General features: G+C 38.4%; 1 protein-coding gene across 4 annotated transcripts in view; it reads left to right on the plus strand.

Moving 5' to 3' along the window:
- The window catches only part of ANAPC10 (anaphase promoting complex subunit 10), a 285,652-nt gene that overhangs the window by 44,768 nt on the left and 228,514 nt on the right, over positions 1–12,370 (plus strand). The window lies entirely within an intron of this gene.

A 12,370-nucleotide genomic window follows, 5' to 3' on the forward strand; every position in this document is an offset into this window, starting at 1 on the left:
AGAATTTTCGCATCTGTGTTCATCAAGGATATTGGTCTGTACTTCTCTTTTTTGATGGGATCCTTGTCTGGTTTTGGGATCAAGGTGATGCTGGCCTCATAAAATGAGTTTGGAAGTTTTCCTTCCATTTCTATTTTTTGGAATAGTTTCAGGAGAATGGGAATTAGTTCTTCTTTAAATGTTTGGTAGAATTCCCCTGGGAAGGCATCTGGCCCTGGGCTTTTGTTTGTTTGGAGATTTTTGATAACTGTTTCAATCTCCTTATTGGTTATGGGTCTGTTCAGTTTTTCTATTTCTTCCTGGTTCAGTTGTGGTAGTTTATATGTCCCTAGAAATGCACCCATTTCTTCCAGATTGTCAAATTTGTTGGCGTAGAGTTGCGCATAGTATGTTCTTATAATTGTTTGTATTTCTTTGGTGTCGGTTGTAATCTCTCCTCCTTCATTTATGATTTTATTTATTTGGGTCCTTCTCTTTCCTTTTTGAGAAGTCTGGCCAGGGGTTTACCAATCTTATTAATTCTTTCAAGGAACCAGCTCCTAGTTTCATTGATTTGTTCTATTGTTTTTTTGGTTTCTATTTCATTGGTTTCTGCTCTGATCTTTAAGATTTCTCTTCTCCTGCTCAGTTTAGGCTTTCTTTGTTGTTCTTTCTCCAGCTCCTTTAGGTGTAGCGTTAGGTTGTGTATTTGAGACCTTTCTTGTTTCTTGAGAAAGGCTTGTATTGCTATATATTTTCCTCTCAGGACTGCCTTTGCTGTGTCCCACGATTTTGAACCGTTGTGTTTTCATTATCATTTGTTTCCATGAATTTTTTCAATTCTTCTTTAATTTCCTGGTTGACCCATTCATTCTTTAGAAGGATGCTGTTTAGTCTCCATGTATTTGGGTTCTTTCCAACTTTCCTCTTGTGATTGAGTTCTAGCTTCAGAGCATTGTGGTCTGAAAATAGGCAGGGAATGATCCCAATCTTTTGATACTGGTTGAGACCTGATTTGTGACCCAGGATGTGATCTATTCTGGAGAATGTTCCATGTGCACTAGAGAAGAATGTGTATTCTGTTGCTTTGGGATGAAATGTTCTGAATATATCTGTGATGTCCATCTGGTCCAGTGTGTCATTTAAGGCCTTTACTTCCTTGTTGATCTTTTGCTTGGATGATCTGTCCATTTCAGTGAGGGGAGTGTTAAAGTCCCCTACTACTACTGTACTATTGTCGATATGTTTCTTTGATTTTGTTATTAATTGGTTTATATAGTTGGCTGCTCCCACGTTAGGGGCATAGATATTTAAAATTGTTAGATTTTCGTGTTGGACAGACCCTTTGAGTATGATACAGTGTCCTTCCTCATCTCTTATTATATAGTCTTTGGCTTAAAATCTAATGGATCTGATGTAAGGATTGCAACCCCAGCTTTCTTCTGATGTCCATTAGCATGGTAAATTGTTTTCCACCCCCTCACTTTAAATCTGGAGGTCTCTTCGGGTCTAAAATGAGTTCCTTTTAGGCAGCATATTGATGGGTTTTGGTTTTTTATCCATTCTGATACCCTGTGTCTTTTGACTGGGGCATTAGCCCATTTACGTTCAGGGTAACTATTGAGAGATATGAATTTAGTGCCATTGTATTGCCTGGAAGGTGACTGTTACTGTATATTGTCTCTGTTTCTTCTGATCTACTACTTTTAGGGTCTCTCTTTGCTTAGAGGACCCCTTTCAATATTTCCTGTAGAGCTGGTTTGGTGCTTGCAAATTCTTTCAGTTTTTGTTTGTCCTGGAAGCTTTTTATCTCTCCTTCTATTTTCAATGATAGCCTAGCTGGATATAGTATTCTTGGCTGCATGTTTTTCTCGTTTAGTGCTCTGAATATATCATGCCAGTTCTTTCTGGCCTGCCAGGTCTCTGTGGATAAGTCTGCTGCCAGTCAAATATTTCTACCATTGTATGTTACAGACTTCTTTTCCTGGGCTGCTTTCAGGATTTTCTCTTTGTCACTAGGACTTGTAAATTTTCCTGTCAGGTGACGGGGTGTGGACCGATTCTTACTGATTTTGAGGGGTGTTCTCTGCACCTCCTGGATTTTGATGCTTGTTTCCATTGCCATATTAGGGAAATTCTCTCCAATAATTCTCTCCAATATACCTTCTGCTCCCCTCTTTCTTTCTTCTTCTTCTGGAATCCCAATTATTCTAATTTTGTTCCATCTTATGGTATCACTTATCTCTCGAATTTTGCCCTCGTGGTCCAGTATTTGTTTGTCTCTCTTTTGCTCAGCTTCTTTATTCTCTGTCATTTGGTCTTCTATATCACTAATTCTTTCTTCTGCCTCATTTATGCTTGCAGTAAGAGCCTCCATTTTTGATTGCACCTCATTAATAGCTTTTTTGATGTCAACTTGGTTAGATTTCAGTTCTTTTATTTCTCCAGAAAGGGCTTTTATCTCTCCCGAGAGATTTTCTCTAATATCTTCCATGCCTTTTTCGAGCCCGGCTAGAACCTTGAGAATCGTCATTCTGAACTCTAGATCTGACATATTACCAATGTCTGTATTGATTATGTCCCTAGACTTCGGTACTACCTCTCGTTCTTTTTTTTTTGTGGTGAATTTTTCCGCCTTGTCATTTTGTCCAGATAAGAGTATATGAAGGAGCAAGTAAAATACTAAAAGGGTGGCAAAGACCCCAGGAAAATACACTTTAACCAAATCAGAAGAGACCCCAAATCGTGGGTGGGAGAAAGGGGGACAAAAAGAAGTTCAGGAAAAAAAAGAAAATTAAAAAAAGAAAACAAATAAAGAAAAAATATAAAAATAAAATATATATATTAGAGTGGTGACTAGAACAGGGTCACTCACTTAATTTTGTGAGTATTTTGGTCTCTTAGAAGAAACTACCTCCCAAAATTATAAAGAATGAAAAACATGTATAAGAGTAAACACAATGAAGTGATGGGATACGCCTATAATGATGAAAAAGAGCGGCACCTGGGTGGCTCAGTGGGTTAAAGCCTCTGCCTTCGGCTCAGGTCATGATCCCAGAGTCCTGGGATGGAGGCCCGCATCGGGCTCCCTGCTCGGCAGGGAGCCTGCTTCCTCCTCTCCCTCTGCCTGCTTCTCTGCCTACTTGTGATCTCTCTCTGTCAAATAAATAAATAAAATCTTAAAAAAAAAAGATGAAATAGAAAAAAATATATATTTTTTTAATTTTTAAAAAAGCAGTTGATAAAATTAGTTGGTTGGGAGAATAAAGAAAAAGAAAGTGGAGAGAATTTGCTCGGGGTGGAGACTAGAACAACCTCGGAGCTAGATTTAGGGTATATTTTGATCTATTATCAGAAGTTGTACCCCAAATTTTTTAGAATAAAAACCCCATGTGTTTACAAAAAATAAAGTTAGATAAAATGAAGGATAAAATATGACAATAATAATGAAGGTTCAAAAAAGATTATTATAATTTTTTTATGAAAGGTATTGTTAAGATAAACTAGTTAAAAAACGTTAAAAGAGGAAAGGGTAAAAGTTAAAAAAAATTCATCAGAAGAAAAAAAAATTAAAAAAAAATTAACTGCAAGACTAAAGAATCATGGGGAGAAAACCATGAATTCCATGCTTTGTTTTCTCCTCCTCTGGAATTCCACTGTTCTCCTTGGTAAGTGAAGTTGGTCTTACCTGGATTTCTTGTTGATTTTCTGGGGGAGGGGCCTGTTGTAGTGATTCGCAAATGTCTTTGCCCCGAGGCGGAATTGCACCGCCCTTACCAGGGGCCAGGGTAAGTAATCTGCTCAGTTCGCTTTCGGGAGCTTTTGTTCCCTGAACGCTTTCCGTAGAGTTCCGGAGGAATAAAAATGGGAATAAAAATGGCGGCCTCCCAATCTGTGGCCCGGCGGAGCCGAGAGCTCGGGGCCCTACTCCTCGGTGCGCCCTCAGAGAAAAGTGCTCAAGCACTCCCGTCTCTGCGCTCTGAGCTCTCCCAGCCTGTGACCAGGCATCTCTGTCTCTGGCCCACAGCTCCCCCTGCAGTCTCTGAATCCTGCAGATCCCTTACTCCTCCAGGGGGTGTCTCCCCAGATCTTGTGGGGACCCCACTCACAGAGCAGTGGCCTGTGCCACGGATTACGGTTCAAGGTAACCCCGAGTTGAGACTCACTATTGCCTCTGTCTCTGTAGGCAGCTTCCCTGGTTTAACACCTGCGAACTCTGCAACACTCAGACACCCCGATCCTTCTGTGACCCTGCGGGACCTGAGGCCACGCTGACCCCACGTGGGCTTCACCCCGGTTTGGCCTCTGGAGCGATGTCCCTCAGTGGAACAGGCTTAAAAGTCCTGATTTTGTGCTCCGTTGCTCCGCGGCTTGCCGGGAGCCGGCCCCTCCCCCCGCGGTCTATCTTCCCGTCGCTTTGGATTCACTTCTCCGCCGGTCCTACCTTTCAGAAAGTGATCGATTTTCTGTTTCTAGAATTGTTGCTCTTCTTCTCTTCAATCTCCTGTTGGATTTGTAGGTGTTCGCAATGGTTTGATAAGCTATCTAGCTGATCTTCTGCTGCCTGATGTCATCTCAGCCTGCTGCTACTCCACCATCTTGACTCCTCCCTCCCTATTTTTTTTTTTTTAAAGATTTTATTTGAGAGACAAAGATCATAAGAAGGCAGAGAGGCAGGAAGAGAGAGAGGAGGAAGCAGGCTCCCTGCCAAGCAGAGAGCCCAACGTGGGGCTCAATATCAGTACCCTGGGATCCTGACCTGAGCCGAAGGCAGAGGCTTTAACCCACTGAGCAACCCAGGCGCCCCTTGTCTTTATTTTTAAGATGTATTTCACCAGATACTTAACTGTAGGTTGTTTGTTTTCTTTAACATTTTAAAGATGCTCTTCCATCCTTTTTTCTGATATGAAGTTTGTTGTCTTTCTTATCTTTGTTTCTCTGTATTTAATGTGTCTCCTCATCCCCTCTGCCTGCTGCTTTTAAGGTTTTTTTCTTTATCACTATTTTTTTTGAAGCCATGTAATTATGACTTATCCCGATGTGGATTTCTTTGTGTTTATCTTTCTTATAGTTCATTGACCTTCATGAATCATTGGGTACTTTTCATTGAATATGGAAAAATTTTGGCTATAATTTCTTCAAATGATTTCCATCTAACCCCCTTTTTTCCTGAGACTTGAATGACATGTTTGTCTGCTTTATACTGTCTCGCAGATCACTGACATTCTATTTCTTTCAATGAGGGATGAGACATTTTTGTTTTCTATCGTTAATTCTGGAGAGTTTCTGTAGTTATATCATTATGTTCACAGTCTTCTGCAATATTTAAACTGTTCATACATCCAGTGAATTTTTTATTTCAGATTTTTTTTCATGTCTACAAATTCCAATTTTTAAAAATATTTTTCATCTCTCCATATTGTGCTGTTTTCTTTTAATTCTTGGAGCATCTTTATAACAGACTATATTTTCCACATTTATTTCTTTTTTTTAAGAGATTTTATTTATTTGAGAGAACGCATGACAGAGAGCACCACAAAGAGCCCGACTTTGGGGTGAGGGAGAAGCAGGACCCTCACTGAGCAGGGAGCCCGATGATGTGGGGCTCAATTCCAGGACCCCAGGACCATGACCTGAGCCAAAGACAGATGCTTAACTGACTGAGCCACCCAGGTGTTCCACAACATTATTTTCTATTGCACATGCCCTTCTACAACTTCGCTACTGCCTAATCAAGAGATGGCATCTATGTCTCCTCGCTTGAAACTGGTCAGGCCCTTATGGATCTGTTGCCTGAGAATATGGATGTTATGACACTGTTATTTCTAAGCCTGGGTCATAGAAAGTATACAACTTCTACCTTGTTTTCTCTCTTTTTGCGATTCTCTCCCTGATACTCCTCTATCATGCTGTGAGAAAACCCACATCACATGGGGAAGCCCATGAGGAAATGAACCAAAGGCCAAAGCCTTAGCCAATAAGCTCCCAGCCAATAACCAGCACCAGCTTTCCAACCATATTAGTGAGCTGTCTTGGAAGCAGATCCTTTAGCTCCCAAGTCAGGTTGCCACACCTGATGCTGTGTAGAACTTCCCTTCTGAGTCCTGCCCAAATTCCAGATTCACAAACAAAATAATTTTTTTAAGTCACAAGTTTTGAATGGTTCATTATATACCTGTAGGTATTTATATTTTCTCTTTTAATTTCTTATCTTTTGATTCTGTCATCTCTGTCTTTTCCATATCTTTATTGACTGATTTTTTTCATTATGAGTTACATTTTTCTGATTCTTTATAGTAATTTTTTAAAATTTTATTTATTTATTTGAGAGAGAGTATGAGAGAGAGCATGACAGAGGAGACAGTCAGAGGGAGAAGCAGACTCCCTGTGGAGCTGGGAGCCAGATGCCGGACTCACGGGACTCTGGGATCATGACCTTAGCCAAAGGCAGTAGCTTAACCAACTGAGCCACCCAGGTGCCCTCTTTATAGTAATTTTTGATTGGATGCAGGATTTAGTAAATTTTGTTGAGTGCAATCTATTGTTTTGTTTTAAAAGAGGGTTGGACTTTGTTCTGGCAGGCAGTTAAGTTACTTAAGAATCAGCTTGATCCCTTGTCTGAGGAAAGCAGCTGCATTCTTGGGCCCGACTGGGAAGCAAGGGCTCTTGGTGGATGTACTCCAAAGGTGGCATCCATGCTTTCTCCAGCCTCCAGTTCCGGGGTCTGAGCCGTGGCCTCCAGCCCAGCTGTCCCCACAGCCCACGTCCATCTGTCCTGCCCACTTCTCTAACTTTATGGGGCTTTTTTGTAACTTAGGAGTTTTTTCCATTCTCTGGCCCTTAGCAGCTTTTAGTAAAGCCTAGGATCGACCTCCCTTCTGACTTTACCTCCCATTTCAAGGTGTGCTTTTTCTGGCTGGCTACAAAGCATGCTGCTTCACCTGGTGTAAAGACCTCTGGGACACCTGGGTGGTCCAGTCCTCGGTGTCTGCTTCCACCTTCAGGTCATGATCCCGGGGTCTTGGCAAAGAGCTGACTTCCCTGACCAGGCAAGCCTGTTTGTCCCCCTACAAACTCTGATTCTGTTGCCCTCTTGTCAAATAAAATCTTAAAAAAAAAAAAAAAAAAAGAATCAGCTTGATCTTTTTTGAGGGTTGATCTCTTTACAGTGGGACTACAGTACCTTTTACTGTCAGGTGGGGTTCAGAAAACTTTTTTTGTAGTAAGATAGGTTGTAAATATTTTAGGCCATGCAAACCATGCTGTAGGCTGTTGCAGCTGCTCAAATTTGCTGTGCAAAGCAGCTGTGGACAGTAGGTAAATGAATGGGTGCTTCTTTGTTTAAATAAGACTTTATTCACAGGAGTAAGTGGTGGGCCACATTTGGCCTGTGAGCACTGTTTTGCTGATCCCTGCTCTGGAGCAGTAGTTCTTTTAAGTTTTTTGGTTTTACAAACTTTTATCTGGGTCTCTTTTGCTTATTTTTTGTATCTGTCAGTATTTACCATATTAGAAATTGTAGCTGAAGTATTTTAGAGTCTTTATTCATCCAAAATTAAATAATGATTAACCTATTATATGCTTGCATGAATAACATTTTTTTAATGAAAAATAACTATCTCTTAGAAAACAAAGAATAGCGAGAATAATGTTATCCATTTACTTTTTTTGGTGTTAATGTCTTTTGTGTCTGGCTTAAGAGAGAAGAGCTGAAGTCTCATATATGCTTCTTCGTTAAATCTTTTGCAATATTCCATTTCAGATAGCATTTGAAATACTCTACCGTGTACTCATAAGAGAATGATTCTGGAAATGGCAAGTAACATCTTGGGATTATTAGAAAAACAGTTGAGACCTTGTTGATCCCCAGAAAAGCTCTTCTAAGTCCTCCACAGGTCCCCAGACCACACTTCAAGATCACTTACCTTGGGCAAGATTAACCTAGGTATGATAGGGCTTGACCCTTCTGGGATCTCAAACGAATATGCTAGATATTTGAAGAGGTATTCATATTCTCCACTTTGGTTTTTGGGAACTCCAGTGATTCCCTACCCTTTGTGACCTCTGGGGATTGTTAGCTGTTTTCCTGTAATGTTTCTTTCCCAGCAATGCTGTTCTTTGCTTGTCTTTGTAGAATTTCACCCTATGCATGTGCAGGATACTCCATGCAGACTTCTAGAGTTTTTCTGTAGGATAGCTCCTTCCTCAACTTAATGAGACTGAAAGATTCTATTAGACTGTGCCCTCCCTGCATTGCAGTCTAGAAATTGCCTTCAATCAGAAAGCACAGTTGTACATAGTGCTCACCTCATTCATGGCCATTCTCTCAGGATTCTTAATGCTGCCTGTTGTTTAGTGTCTGCAGATAGTCGTTTCATTTGTGGTTGCATTTAGTTGTTTATGTTGGGGGTAGGGCTAAGTCCTGTAACAGTTATTTCTTCATGTGGAGACATCCCTGACTGTTTGGGTTTTGTTTTTAACCATATCTGTTGAAACAATCACACTGAGGTCTTATGTTCCTATTAAAACATGATATTTGTTGTATTAACCTTCAGTAAAAACTTTCCTTTTAGTATTCTGTTTATATTGATAAAAAAATAACTTTTACACAAAGGGGACGTTTTCCACTATGGTATGAGGAACAATGGGGAATGTAGTCACTTATTATATATGTAAACCATTTGTTTGCCTTTTGTATTAGGCAAGTATGTGGGCGCTTTGTGTCTCAGTTTCTTAGTTATAATGTATCTAGAATGTTAACCGGGAATGATAAACAGAATATTACAACTATTTTGTTTTTTAGTTTTAAGTCTTGTACCTCAGGAGTTAGTAACTACTCTTACATACAGTAGTCATACAGACATAGATTCAAATTCTGAGTCTGTGCTTTACTGGATGTGTAAATGAGACTGTTTGCTTACCCTGAATCTGAGCCTCTGTTTCCTTATCTGTAATGTGGGCATGATAATGCTGTATTAAATAGAAATAAGAACGTTTAGCAACACAGCTGCTGCTGCTGCTTGGGTTTTTGTTTTGTTTTGTTTGGTTTTATTTTTTTGTTTTTGTTTTTGGTAATAGAGCTTCTAATAACAGTGCTTTAAACAAGTGGAAATTTATTTTCTCTTTCTCTTCAATAAGAAGAACCTGGCAGTTCAGAAGTGGTATGACAGCCCATAGTGTATGTATTGTGGATCCAGATTCCTTCTCTTTCCATTCTACCATTCTTAGCTTGAGTTCTATCCTCAAGGTCACCTCATAAGTGCTTGCTGGAATTTTACCCATCATGTCCGTGTGCCAGGCATCAGGAAGGAGTAGGTGGGGGCATTTCTTCCTTTAAAGAAACCTTATAAAATATAGTCATTTGATTCAAATCTTACTGGCCATAACTTAGTCATATGGTTATATCTAGCTTTAAAGGAAGCTGGGGAATAGTCTTTTAGCAGGAAGCTATGAAGAAGGAAGGGAAAAAGGACTGTTAGGTTGGCATCCAGGAGCATCTGTCACTAATGTCTTCTCTTTCAATTTTATGGGTTCCCAATGAATTGAGAAATTATCCAGGAGTCAGTGGGTGGAGTCCAAGATATCATTCTTTTAAAACTGACAAAGCTGATTCTTGAGAAAGGGGCTTATATTTGCAGTTAAGTGTGTTTCCTAATATTAACCCCTAGCATTAAACAGACTTGTCCATCCAGTCATGAAAGTGTTGGGCCAGATAGAGCCTGCCTCTATTAACTTTGTGGCATGAAGGAACAAAGTCAATGTGTGTGTTCTGCCAGCAGGTGTTTCTCAGCAGAAAGGGAGGGGTGGGTGAGGAGAGGCTGAGAGTGTTACATATGGCATCAGAAATGGGGAAGTGTTATCCTCTTTCTTCTCCTTTCCTACAGTACTTTATCCTAAGCGTTTAGCATGGTGCTTGCATTGAGTAAGCGTGCAGTATGATGCTTATTATTATAATGATGATTTGAGCAATTCGAGTAGCTACCACGATGTCTCAGGAACCTGTGCATTTAATCTTCCCTCATGCGTCGCTATTTGACACGTAGCTTGGTTTCTGTGCACTATTATGTTTTTATTTCACCGTGAGATAAAATTGATAAACAATTTTAAAAGGCTGTATAGGTACCTTTTAGAGTAACAGTGTTTAAACTTTCATTGAGGTCATAGTTCCCTTTACAAATATAAAGCAAATTATACATTATGCTTTCCGGGAATACATGGGTCTTAAGAACTTACGGCAGCTAAAATTCAGATACTGCCATATTACTGTAAACTGGTATCAATGACTGTTGAATAAGTACAATTAATTAACAGGAATGCGAGAGTGGTTAAGATCATGTGAGGCAGATGGATAGACAACATGTTTCAACTCCAACTGTGCCTACCTCCTAGCTTTTACCTTAAGCCAGTTAGTATTAACCTGGGTGTTACTGTTTTTCTTTTTCTAAATCAATAAAATGAAGTTGGTAATAGCATCTATATCCAAGGTAGATGAGTAAATAGAAGCCTTACTTCTGGGCTAGAGTATCCACTTGCTCTTTTCTTTTGTTGCTGTTGTTTTTATAGTCATTATTGTTGTTAACCCTTCTTTGCCTTTCTCACCTCACCCTGATTGTCTTGCAAGTTCCAGTGACTTAAGTGCTCTTGAATTTCATAACTTGGAGATAAAATTATTCTGAGCAAACAGCTTGGCCCTTTAGATCTGTTTTTGTTAAAAAAGGAAAAGCAAAAGCCCTCAAGGGTAATCTTCATGATCTTTGATCTTTCCACAATAAGAAAGACCTTTCACAGCCTGCTTCTGGCTCATCAGGGAAAAAGATCTTTTGGATGCCCTTCAAAATTTTCCCTTCTTTATTTGCTTCCTCTCATGTCTCCTTCCTGGCCTGCGAGAAAGAAAATATGTCAGTTTGATACCCCTGGCCCCTTCTGAAAACCTGGTAATGGTATTTAATCCTGTCAGCAGTTCCTGGGTATTTAGTGTTTTATATCTTGATCTGTCTTTATTATTTGAGGAAAAGTTCTTAACTTTCCCCATTCCTTTCTGATGAATAGCTTGGGTTATAGAAGTTTGGTCCCCTCACTAAGAGCTACAGATCCCCTGCTGTTTTTATAGGTTGACTTTTGACACAGACTACTTCTGTTCAAGGAGCTCATTGTTATTAAGTTAGTGCCATTTTATACCAGAACTTAACTTTTAAAGCACATTTAATAGCCTTCTTATTGGTTTTTTGGTTGATGTTTAAAATTGTCTAGTGTTTTTTTTTTTCCCCTAATGACCCAAATAGCACATGCTCAATGTAAAAAAAATTATTCAGAAAATATATAAATCATAAAGAAGAAAAAAAAGCTCTCCCATAGTTCTGCTCCACCAAACTAGTCACTTTTGCTTTTTTATATGATTCTATCTACATCTATCTATATTGTATGTATATAAATATATATATAAAACATATATACCTATACATATATAGAGATTTATATGCTTTTCAAGTTTTTTTTTGTTTTCCCCAGAATGTAGTCCTTCTATATATACTGTTTTGTAATCTCCTTTTTCCCCTAACTTATATGTGTTTGATTGTTTTAAATAGTTGTATAGGATTTCATAGAATGGATATAATTTACTTAGCTAATTCCCTATTGAGATGGATACTTAGGTTGCTTATGATTTTTCAGTAATTTAACCCCAGGATGGTAAACATTTTTCTGCATCCATTTTTAAGTAGTTGTGTTATTTTGGTTTTCTGATGCATTCTTAGAGTTTAATTCATGTGTCAAAGGTTGTATACCTACTAACTGATTATGAAAGTACCTTTTTCTAATCAAATTTGGGTGTTATCAGTCATTTTAATATTTTTCAGTGTGATAACAAAACTAATGTCTGAGTGATTAATTCCTATTTCTTGTGATTATTAGAGATTAAACATATTTTCATGTTTTTTGGCCACTTGCATTTTTTTCTGAGATTAATTTTGTGTTATATAGTCTTGCTTTTTTTCCAAAGATATGTATATTTTGAAAACGGCAGAACTTTATTTCTTGAGATGTTTTAAAATTATACTATTATATACTCTATAATATATATTTACATATTATAAAAATATATTACAAATGATATTGTTTTTGCTGGACTTAATTTCTTACTTAGCTAGTTATTTTCAAGTATTGACATAGGAAAGAAATTAACTAGTAAAGAAAACCAAGCTTGTTAGAATAATTTATTTGTCTAAAATACAAATGAAGAGAATTGAAATTCTTAATGCTTATTTGCACTTTAAGATACTTAGTTTGGTTTAAATGTTTTTAATTTGCTCACATCTGGTTCTTGACCATGTTTTAGATAAGAGATGCCTATATAAATGTGTATTGTATTTTTACTTGTTGTTCATTTTCATCA

The sequence above is a fragment of the Lontra canadensis genome, unplaced genomic scaffold (genome assembly GCF_010015895.1).
Source record: "Lontra canadensis isolate GAN:19392208 unplaced genomic scaffold, GSC_riverotter_1.0 scaffold10, whole genome shotgun sequence".
Lineage (NCBI taxonomy): Eukaryota > Metazoa > Chordata > Mammalia > Carnivora > Mustelidae > Lontra > Lontra canadensis.